General features: G+C 40.5%; 2 long non-coding RNA genes across 2 annotated transcripts in view; one reads left to right on the forward strand and one right to left on the reverse strand.

Moving 5' to 3' along the window:
- Positions 1 to 12,258, reverse strand: part of LOC145425560 (uncharacterized) — a 270,059-nt gene that overhangs the window by 11,820 nt on the left and 245,981 nt on the right. The window lies entirely within an intron of this gene.
- LOC113017152 (uncharacterized) lies at positions 1,921 to 5,701 on the forward strand. The gene is made up of 5 exons (XR_003271398.2): positions 1,921 to 2,053; positions 2,160 to 2,323; positions 4,426 to 4,530; positions 4,604 to 4,648; positions 4,784 to 5,701. It is a non-coding gene; the product is annotated as an uncharacterized LOC113017152 (long non-coding RNA).

The raw sequence follows: 12,258 nt of genomic DNA on the forward strand, positions 1-12,258 counted from the left end.
TGGAAGAAGTCTACTTGTGTCTAAAAGTCTTTTTCTAACACATCTCAGAGCTCCTCCCCAGTGTTGGTCAAGTTACTTGAAAAAAGTAATCAGTAACTAATTACTGATTACTTCCCCAAAAAAGTAATCCCGTTACTTTACTGATTACTTATTTTCAAAAGTAATTAATTACTTAGTTACTTTTTAAAAACACGATTTACAACCTGAGTAGGTGATAAAGCGATAGATCTTTTAGCCCAATTCTACTTTTTCTACATAATCCATCATACAAAATGTAATCAAATGGAAAAGACTCTTTAAAACTTGTTTTATTAGTTTTAATCTTTTAACTTTATGCATCAAGCAAAAATTTAATTATATGCAACATTCTCTGACTGGAAGAAATTTGTTTAATATTTAAACCTATTTTCCGCACATTCCAGCACATAAAATGGTTTTTTTTGTGTTTACACTCAGTCTTTCAAATAGATGCAAGTAAAACACAGCAGAAAATAAATAAAGTCAAAGACTCAGCGGTCCTTTTGCTCTATTTTCACCTGTAAAGCAGGAGTAGGGTAGGCGGAGGTTTATCCTGGTGCAGGTGTGCCGCGGTCAGTGTGTTTCTCTGTGAGTTTCCCATTACGTCGTTGCGCACTCTGAGCTTGTTTAGGGTTTTTTTTTTCGCTGTAAAAAGTTTTCTTCCCACGCACAATGCTAATGGACGCTAATGTTTTTGTCACTTTTTTTGGAATCAAACTCAAAGTAAGGTCAGTACTTCCACGCTTTAAACCCTGCATGCTCATACTCTCTCCTGCACTCGATATATGATCCATTGTTGATCTGCACACAGCTGTTGTCACGAACGTGGCACTGGCTTACATTCTCGCAAAAAAAATCACGGTTTTAGTAACGCAGTAACGCAGCGTTCCTACGGTAACGTAACGGTACTCTAATTACCGTTTTTGCAATAGTAATCCCGTACTTTACCCGTTACTTGAAAAAAGTAATCGGATTACAGTAACGTGTTACTGCCCATCTCTGCTCCTCCCACACCTGAGTTCTTTGCTTCAGCCAACATGTTCCTTGCTTGTTTCTCCTTTTTTCTAAACTGAGCACCTGATGGCTTTGAACTTTTCTTGTCCATCTTCCATTGGTTTTAATTTTGGACTCCAGTATGAACACAAATCCACCAACTTGAGGATCGCCACAACATAACCTAACAGACCTACATCTTAGTTCACAGATTCACTTTGTCTAGGGTTCTGGGATTTCACACAACCCAGGATTCAAATCATGATTACATAATGGGCTTGGATTTACAACATTATGAACCCCTTTCCACGGGTTGTGTTTGAGACATTAAATCATCAAAATATAAAATATAAATTTTAAATTGTCATTGATCCCTTTACCTCTAGTCCTAAAGTGTATATTTATTTTCTTACTCTTCTTATATATATTGTTTGTTTACTTGCACTGCTGTAACTGGAGCCTCGTCGTCTCGTCTCTCTATATACTGGACTGTATGTAGCGGAGTTGACAATAAAATTGACTTTGACTTAGGCGCACCGAGGGCTCTCGCGCTCACTTTTCGCGTATAGAATTTCGATAAAACATCGGTGCAAATTATAAGTCTGTATCATAATGTCTGGTGTTTTCGTGTTTGTTGTTTTGTTTTGTTTTATTTTGCGAGTTGGTTATTAGATGCTGCTCCAGCCACCAGTGAATCCCCCGCCGCCCCGCCCTCTCCTCCGTGTGCCGGCGTGCCGCAAGCAGCAGGCGCACCTCGCAAACGGAGGGCGCCGTTACTCCCAGCAAAAGGGCGATAGAAAACCAATCAGTGCCTGTACCATTCCTAATATGCTCTGGAGGTATGAGGTCACCATGTTTATCCCAGAATCAGCGGCTGTGAATGTTCTTACAACCTTTTCCAGACCAGCTCTTTTCATAGACTTTCAGACTTCAGCTCCTTCTTTGACTTTTCTTGCAGGTCCTGATTCGTAATCGAGAGGAGACTGACGACATTAGGCCACTGCTGCTGGACACACTTAAACGCTACAGCAGCACAAACCAGGTGAAACCATTTTCCTGCAGCAGTCAAAAGAAAAACACACCACTGAAACAACAGATCATGCAAAATGAATTAAATTAATTGTGATTCACTCTGTCCTGTCCTTCAGAGCCTCCTGGCTTCACCTCCCCCACAGTGGCTCCATTGTCCTCTCCAACTGTACCACTCTGTGGTTTTGGAGGAGCCGGTTTATTGGTTAGTGGCTCTGTCGGCCCGGCCCTGTCTACGTTGCTTCCTGGCTCAAGAACTGCTTGAAGAGCTACTGATTTCCAGGTCCATGACTAACAGCTTCTAGCTTCTACCAGGAGTGGAGCAAAGACAGTCTGAAGGAGGTCAGACATATATATGTATGTATATATATGTGTATATATACATATGTATATACACATGTCTGACCTCCTTCAGTATGTATATGTGTATATATATATATGTATATACTATAATATTGGCCATATTATATTTACATTACCACAGTGAGATGATTTTAGTCTCATGAACAACATTAACTAATTGTTATTTACTAACTAATCTTAAATGACTGTTCAGCACAGAAATGAAGCCCAACAATCATGTTTTAGAGTCCTGTGGTCTCTGCCTCAGATACTCAACTAAAGTGATGTCATGACAACAATGAATGACCAACAAAACATTTTTCTCCTTCATTTCTGTCAAACAAAGCTGTATGTAACGTTTCTCGCGATTAGTATCATGGTTGCTAGGCAACCTGAACAGCGCGACAAAGGCTAGACCGTCCCATTTCACAGGCCTCTCACTTCCGCACTTCTCGTACTTATAGTACGCACCGTACGTAGTATGCATAGTGCGCGTCCTTCAAGCGTGCAGACCCTGAATTGGGACTCAGCCTTTGTGTATTTAAGTCGTGTCTTGTGTTGTAGTAGTTGCTGGTCCGTCTGTGTATCCACCATGCTTCATCTGTGTGTTCTCCCTGCTGTCCGTCGTCATTTACCGCTGCTCATCCTCCTTCGTGTTCAGGTCCTGGTTTGTGTTCAGTAGTTTAGTAGTCCTCAGTTTAAATAGTCTTCAGTCCCGTTTGCTGTTTCTCCATTTGCATTTTGTGTTCAATAAACCACCTCACCTTCACGAGTGCCTGCGACTTGATTCTCCTTTAATATTTCCACACGACTCACTCTACTCGCCGTGACAAGTACATGGTTGTGAAGCAGGTCATATAAAGCTTTTACTAATTTTCATATTTGACCATCTCCTATTTAAAAAAAGTAATTAGTTCCTGAGTGCTTATTACTTCTCCAAGAAAGTAATCCTGTTACTTTATTGATTACTTATTTTCAAAGGGAATTTGTTACTTACTTACTTTTTTAAAACATGATACACAACCTGAATAGGTAATAAAGCAATAGATCCTTAAGCTCAGTTCTATTTTTTTTGCATAATCCGTCATATAAAAGGTAATGAAATGAAAAAGTCTCCTTTTAAAACTTGTTTTAATCTTTTAACTTTATGCACATTGCATAAATATTAAGTTATATGCAACATTTTCCGACTGGAAGAAAATCTTTAACATTTAAACCAATTCTCTGCATATTCCAGCAAATAAAATAAAATAACTTTTATGTTTACACTCATTCTTTCAAACAGATGAGAGTAAAACACAGCAAAAAATAAAGTCAAAGATTTAGCGGCACTAAATTCTGTCACTCTTAAATCTACTGTCACATGTTTAGCAGGAGGTGGAGGTTTGCCCGGTGCCACAGAGGTCATGTCAGTGGGAGGATCTGTGTGAATTTCACATGCCCGTGGCAGTGCTTGCTCAGATTTGAAGTTTAATTTTTCTCTGTAAAAAGAAGTTTTCTTCCTACGCAGAGTGAACAGCGGATGCTAACGTTTTTGTCACTTTTTATGGAATCAAACTCAAAGTAATGTCAGTACTTCCACGCTTTAAACACTGCACGCTCATACTCTCTCCTGCACTAAGACACTCTCACAAACAAAATCACGGTTCAGTAACGCAATAATGCAGAGTTCTTACAAGAAATTAACAGTAATCTAATTATGTTTTTGCAATAGTAATCCCTTACTTTACTCGTTGCTTGAAAAAAGTAATCAGATTATGTGTCACTGCCCACCTCTGCTACCATCACACAAAATTTGGACATGATGTCTTGAAAACTGTGGACACTAGACAGACAAACAGAGCTGATTATATCCCTCGTCCTTTAGAAGGGTGAACAATGATGCAGAGAGGAAACACAGTGAGATCCTAAATGTTCCAGTTTTCCTTTTTCTTAGTGTACCATCTCTGCTTATCAACTTTTGAGCTTTTGTGTTTTGCTTTTCTTCTTGTGATGACAACAAACAGCCTTTTTTTACTCCCTCTTTCTCTCTCTGTGACACAGGTACAAAAAGGTGATAAAGGAGAATCAGGATCACATGGATGCATTTAAAGCCATCAATATCTTCAGAGAGCACATGATGGCCCAGAAGGCTTTCTACAAGGCTCTGTAAGAACATATCAGTGCGCGTCTCTTTGTTTTCTGTTGCCTGGAGTTTCTAATGTGTGCGTCTCTGCTGCAGGGTCTGTTCATCTGAAGAAGGCAAACAATGAAGAAGTAAAGCAAGGTGGGTCAGCTTTACTGTAGAGTCGGCAAACTGTCAAATGAATTACCTTGATTATTCTTGTTTGGTTTCAAAGCTCAGCTCAGTCTTTCTGTTTTCAGCAGTTTTATGGACAAGTGCATGTTTTTTTGCCTGCAGACAGACGTCACTGCTGGGATGAAGGAAACAACTTTAACTCTCTTCAATCAAGAAAGCTTGATGCTGCGTACTGAGAAGCTTGGAAAGAAAAGCAACTGGACTTCTTTGTTTCACGTTTCATCTCTGAGGTGAAACATCTTCAAGAAACTCAAAGAGGTCCAGTCAGTATTCTTTTCAAGCTCTTTGGATTACCATGACCTGGATAACTGAGAACCTACACAGGCAATAACTACATTGTCAATTCTATTCTACTGAATTGCACAGAATCAGAACAACAGTCCTCTCGAGTCACTTTATTTCGTAAGGCAGACTATCTCACAGAGGTGTGCATCTGTTTACATTCTGGGTCCTTTTTCAGTATTTGTCCTCTTTTTGCATTCTGACACATTCAGTGGTGGTTTGTTGTTCTTTGAACTCTTCTCTATCCTCTTTTCTGAAATTCATGAAAAAGGGAACGAAATGTTCAGAAAGAGATATAAAATTACAGATTCACATTGATAGTTTTGGTATTATCCTACCTACAGACAGTCCTGGTAGACGTTGTCAAACCCAGTAACCTATCTCACAAATTTAAAGAACATGATCTGGGAATTAGATTCTTCAAAATGTTATGTGTTGTTTCTCCCCCCTTTGAACCAAATCTTCTGTTTTTTAATATACCTTGCCCAGGTTGTTTTTGCTAATGAGCAAACAGATTATGTATTAGATTTGAGATATGAAACATTTAATAAAAACACTGTAAAATGTTTAAGTTAAAACACAGTAATTTAGAAGGGAAAAATGTGAAGCATGAGAAAAGATAAAATCTGTTATAAAATCTGTTATGGGTTAAAGCATGTAAACCTATTCTAACAGAAACCCTAAATAAATAAAATAAAAATAAAACCCTCAAATAAAATAAAACCCTCAAATTCTAAATTTGTGCAAAGCGTTGTGTTGCCATTTTAATCCAAAGGGAGAAAAACCATTGAAACTCTTTATTCATGTGTGTTTATGTTTAAAGAACCCTGCATCGTAATAACAGACCATTTCAAACGGCTGTCTTTGTCTCCCCCTGCAGGCTTAAATAGGACATTGCACCCTTTTAAAGCTCTCTGCAAAGTAATTGAGTACTACTATTAGTACTACACTTATCCAACTTTACTACTACCTTACATTATTACCAATGCTACTATTTAGGAATACTGTCATTGCTTTCATTTCTAATACTGCTACTGCTTCTACTCTACATTTGCAAAAATGTTTGAGCAAACACAGACAAAAGAGGACACGAAAGAAACAACTTTGAATCTCTTCAAGAGTATTCAAGACTGTTAAATTTGATGCATATTTTTAGTTTGAACTGCAACCTATGAATTAAATTTTATTTTTTCTGATATCTGTATGTCAAATTTTCCACTTGACTCAAAATTTGGAGTTCGGTATCTCGAATTTTCAACTTAACTATAACTAAACAATAACTAAAGTTGAAAATAAGCTGAAAGTTCATCATACTAACATTGTATTTTGAGATAACTTTCAACCTAACTCTGCCTGATGTTTTAATATATTCACAATGTTGTTGTTTTTTGTTTTGTTTTGTTTTTATCATCGATGTGATCAGGTCCTGGCCTAACATTTTTTATTTAGGGTTATAGAATTTGAAACATCGAGCAGGTGTTACAGAACACCAGAGGATTATCGCCGTTCTCTACTGTAGGGAAATACTCGATAGCTAATTAGCATTCTGCGTCAAAGATTCTGTTGGCAATAACATAGTGTGATTTAGAATACAATTATTTGGCAATAGCTACTTGCAGCACTGGCTGTTAAAGCGGTTTAAAAATGGACAAACCCTGGATATTTGCGTGAACTTGCTTAATATTAAACGCAGAAGTCAGGGTTTTTCTATTGGATGAAAGGCTTACGTTAAGAGACAAGCTAGCATTACCTAACATTGAATAGAAAAAACACAATTTAGGGTTAGATTACCTAAATTAAATTATCCTTTTTGCTAATGTTGATCATACTTTCCACTGATGGACATATTCCAGTTAGGGCAGATGAGCTTCATTAGATGAAGCTGTTTTTCTTCAAGCTAATCATTACAATTTGGATGTGGTTGAGGCAGAATAGTGGCAATGGCCTTTACTGAGTTCTATATCTACTTCACTTCATGCAATACTAACATTAAACCATCGTACTGTCATAGCAAAGATTGAAAAAGAACATTGTGAATACCTTATTATTAATAACATAAGATAACTTTGACATAATTGCTCTGTTTGAACCAGTTATTTGCAACTGTTTACTTAAAGCGGAAGCCTTAGTTATACGTGTTGAATATGATACATACGACAACAAAAATAAAATGTATTCATGGCCATTTTGTAACGTTATTGCGATAGGGCCCCCTTCTGATGTTTTTACGTAATTTGAAGATGTCAGAGACATTACATTACATTAGGGACCCCAAGCAAATGTTATTTCCATGGGCATCCTCTGTTGGTGTGTGGTGTCTATTTAAAGTTTCATACTAAGTAGTATTAATACAACCATCAACAACCAAGTATGGTGCAATGAATGTTTGTATAAGTTTCTTGTGAGACATCGTGTACACATTGCTCAAGAGTTGTCACTGAACGTGATAGAACTACAGGTCGTAAGGGGAAAATCTGCGTTCCCCGACTGGTTAGCGACTAGTTTATGGAGGTTGCTCGCTGTCCCAGGGCGAAAGTGATAGCTAAGAGGCTGCTGCACCAAAAACTTCATGGCTATGGTGACATGGTTTTCTGTGTTTGGATGGAAGATGGTAACTTGCTTGCAAAACTAACTGCAAGCCAAGTGGTAGAAAACTAGAAAAGTTAACTACCGCAAGATGGTGACGTGAGCTGTCGCAGTGGTCCGCGGGCTGCACAATTTAGCAGCTTTCTTTTTTATTTTGAGTATTTTTATTTCACGTCTCCTCTGATTAGCAAGAGCACATGTGTAGTACAGTAAAACTGAACAGCTCATGGTTCTAGACCACACAAACCTGCACACTTTCTACGACAATGACTGGGACTCAATCCCCCTGATATCTGAAGGAATACGGACTCCAACTTCACCATACAACCGCTGAAGTGGCACAGGCAATGGAGGCATAGGAAACAGAAGATGGGGAAGAGAGCGGGGCTAAGAGCTAAGCTAAGTGCTAACCCACACAGACCTGCTATTCCGAGTCTCTTCCTCATCAACTCACGGTCACTAAACAACAAGATGGATGAGCTACAACTGCGGACTGCCTCACGTTGTTTGGATTACTGTGCTATGATCACAGCAGAGACTTGGCTGGACTCTTTTACCCCAGACACTGCAATTGAGCTAGCGGGCCCCACTACATTCAGACCGGACAGGAGAGTGTAACAACAACAAAGACTGGTAAAGTGTTCCTGAACCAGAAGCCATGGCTCAACAGCGAGGTGCGAGCTCTACTAAGAGCATGGGACAGTGCCTTCAAATCAGTAGACCAACAAGTCTACAAAGAGGCACGCCAATCTCTGCTTAAAGCGCATAACAGAAGCCAAGCGCAAATACAAACAATGCACTTTAACACAAACAACTTCAAAAACATGTGGCAGGGGATCAAGACACTTACTGGCTACAAAGACAGTCACATACAAACAAACTCCATGGACATCACCTTACCTGACACCCTAAACCAGTTCTTCACCCGCTTTGACCAACAAAACAGGGACACCATCACCTATCCTGCTGTTTCAGAGAGGGACAAGGCCCCCATCCAGCTGGAGCAGCATCAGCTCAGAGCCACACTGCGCAGAGTCAACGCGAGGAAGGCAGCTGGTCCAGACAGTGTGGCAGAAAGAGTGCTTAAAGCATGTGCAGACCAACCAGCAGAGGTTTTCACCACCATCTTGAACCTCTCACTGTTAGTCTGTGGTACCATCCTGCTTAAAGTCAACTACCATCGTTCCAGTGCCCAAGAAGAGCTGCTTGAATGACTACCGTCCAGTTGCTTTAACATCCGTAATTGCTAAATGTTTTGAGAAACTCATCATGTTGTACATCAAAGCTGTCATCCCTGCAAACCTCGATCCATACTAATTTGCAAACAAGGCAAACAGGTCGACAGAGGACGCCATGATAACAGCTCTTCACACAACCCTCACACATCTGGACAGTAGTAACATTTATGTGAGAATGCTGTTTTTTGACTTCAGCTCTGCCTTCAATATAGTTCAACCCCACAAACTGATTAATAAAGTAAGCTACTTAGGACTCAGTAGCTCACTGTGCACCTGGATATTGGACTTCCGGAGCGATAGACCCCAGAACATCAGGATGGGAGAGCACACCTCCTCCACCCTCATTCTGAACGTAGGTGTCCCACAGGGGTGTATCCTCCATCCCTTAATATACTCTTCACCCATGACTGTTCTTCAATTCACACCAGTAACACCATTATAAAATTTGCAGGCGACACCACCATCATAGGAGTGATTGACGACAACAACAATGAATCAGCCTACAGAGACGAGGTTCAGCATCCGAAACAATGGTGTGACAACAACAACCTGCATCTGAACACAGCCAAGACCAAGGAGATGGTCTTGACTTCAGAAGAACAAAGCGATCAGAGCACTCAGCCCAAGGAAGTACAGGGTGGGCCATTTATATGGATACACCATAATAACATGGGAATGGTTGGTGATATTAAAGTCCTGTTTGTGGCACATTAGTATATGTGAGGGGGCAAACTCCTCAAGATGGGTGGTGACCAGTGTTGGTCAAGTTAATTGAAAAAAGTAATCAGTAACTAATTACTGATTACTTCCCCAAAAAAGTAATCCCGTTACTTTACTGATTACTTATTTTCAAAAGTAATTAATTACTTAGTTACTTAGTTACTTTTTAAAAACACGATTTACAACCTGAAGAGGTGATAAAGCGATAGATCTTTCAGCCCAATTCTACTTTTTCTACATAATCCATCATACAAAATGTAATCAAATGGAAAAGTCTCTCTTTTTTTTAACTTCTTTTATCAGTTTTAATCTTTTAACTTTATGCATCAAGCAAACCTGTAATTATATGCAACATTCTCTGACTTGAATAAATTAGTTTAACATTTAAACCTATTTTCTGCACATTCCAGCACATAAAATAAAATGTTTTTTGTGTTTACACTCAGTCTTTCAAATAGATGCAAGTAAAACACAACAGAAAATAAATAAAGTCAAAGACTAGCGGTCCTCTTGCTCTATTTTCACCTGTAAAGCAGGAGTGGGTTAGGCAGATGGGGCGACCGTGGCTCAGGGGGTTGGGATGCGTATCTGTAACCGGAAGGTCGCCGGTTCGATCCCCGGGCTCTCTGTCCTGGTCGTTGTGTCCTTGGGCAAGACACTTTACCCTACTGGTGTTGGCCAGAGGGGGCCGATGGCGCGATATGGCAGCCTCGCTTCTGTCAGTCTGCCCCAGGGCAACTGTGGCTACAACCGTAGCTTGCCTCCACCAGTGTATGAATGTGAGAGTGAATGAATAGTGGCATTGTAAAGCGCTTTGGGTGCCTTGAAAAGCACTATATAAATCCAATCCATTATTACCCATCTCTGGTGGTGACCATGGTGGCTATTTAGAAGTCGGCCATCTTGGATACAACTTCTGTTTTTTCAATAGGAAGAGGACCATGTGACTAGGGATGGGTATCGTTTAGGTTTTATCCGATACCGGTGCCAAATCGGTACTTTTGAAACCGGTGCTTAAACGGTGCTCGAACCGGTGCTTAAAGAATGGAGAACACAAACTTTGTCCAAAAACCTCTCATGTTCAGCTGTTTTTTGGGTTTTTTTTGCAAAAAGATAACAATGTTAGCCTTTTCTGCAGCTATGGGGCATATATGGTATCACTCCTGGCTGGAAGCAGTGCTTAAACAATGGAAAAAAAACACAAACTTTGTCCAAAAACCTCTCATGTTTAACTGTTTCCCACTTTTTCTTTGGTCATTTTAGCCTTTTTGTCCAGGGTGAAGGGAGTATCTGCCATCAAACAAGAAGACAGCCGCATGTAGCTATGATGATGTTTGCTAGTTCACCTTACATGCATTAATGTAATAACGTGGTTAGCCTACTCAACGTAAATTACACTCGAACAACATTAAGCGACTCACACAGAGAAGAACGGCTTCTGCTGCCATCATCATCCTCATCATTTCTGCTACACTGGCAGGGCTAGGGGCCAGGACTCTATTCTTCGTGTTTTTGGGGGATGTTGCTCCGGGTCCGATAACTGGCAACCCACCCGACGTGCACAGTGTGAGGTCTCGCGGCAAGCTATCAAATACGGCGCATTTCTCGGCTTTTAAAAAAAACGCTATGCGTCGCCAGGTGTTTCATCGGATTCGAGGTGTTACCTCCTTTGACAGTATCACAGTATCAGCTTAAAGCACTTGTTGCAGGCTGCTGAGTTTGCATATTTTGCTGTGAAGTACAGCCAGACTTTTGACCGCTTCGCCTTGGACATTTTTAATCTGTAGCTCTGCTCTAACTGAACTTACGTACCTGGCCCCGCCTACTATCCTCGGAAACGTAAAATGATTGGCTAGAAGTGTATCACAGCTCAGGAAAAAAAAGCACCGAAATAAAGCACCGAAATGTGCGCTGCTTTTCGGTCTGGTTACTACCGTTTATGTCAGAACCACCGGTACCCATCCCTACATGTGACACATCAAAATTATTGGTAATGTCACAAGAAAAACAATGGTGTTCTTGGTTTCAATGTAACTTTATTCTTTCATGAGTTATTTACAAGTTTCTGACCACTTATAAAATGTGTTCAATGTGCTGTGTGTTGGATTGTCAATGCAATCCTCATCTCCCACTCTTCACACACTGATAGCCATCCAGTATCCGTAGTTTCCGTAGTTTCAGGTGCTGCACATCTCGTATCTTAACACCATAGACAAATGCCTTCAGATGACCCCAAAAGTCTAAGGGGGTCCGATCGGGAGACCTTGGGGGCCATTCAACTGGCCCACGACGACCAATCCACTTTCCAGGAAACTGTTCATCTAGGAATGCTCGGACCTGGCACCCATAATGTGGTGGTGCACCATCTTGCTGGAAAAACTCAGGGAACCTGCCAGCTTCAGTGCACAAAGAGGGAAACACATCATCATGTAGCAATTTCAAATATACAGTGGCCTTGAGGTTTCTATTGATGAAGAATGGACCCACTATCGTTGTACCCCATATACCACACCAAACCATCACTTTTGTTGTTCCAACAGTATTGGAGGGATCCATCCAATGTGGGTTAGTGTCAGACCAATAGCGGTGGTTTTGTTTGTGTCATGACCCTGTGCCTTCTCGGCTGACTCTGTATGGCTACAAGTGTTTTTGTTGTGCTGCATCTCTCTCTCTCCCCTCCCGCGCACTGCGCTCTACCGGGGCGGAGTCGTGACGGCTCCAGCCCCTGGCTCGGACACCTGCAAGCAATCA

This window comes from Astatotilapia calliptera, chromosome 3 (assembly GCF_964374335.1).
Source record: "Astatotilapia calliptera chromosome 3, fAstCal68.1, whole genome shotgun sequence".
In the NCBI taxonomy this organism is placed as follows: Eukaryota; Metazoa; Chordata; class Actinopteri; order Cichliformes; family Cichlidae; genus Astatotilapia; species Astatotilapia calliptera.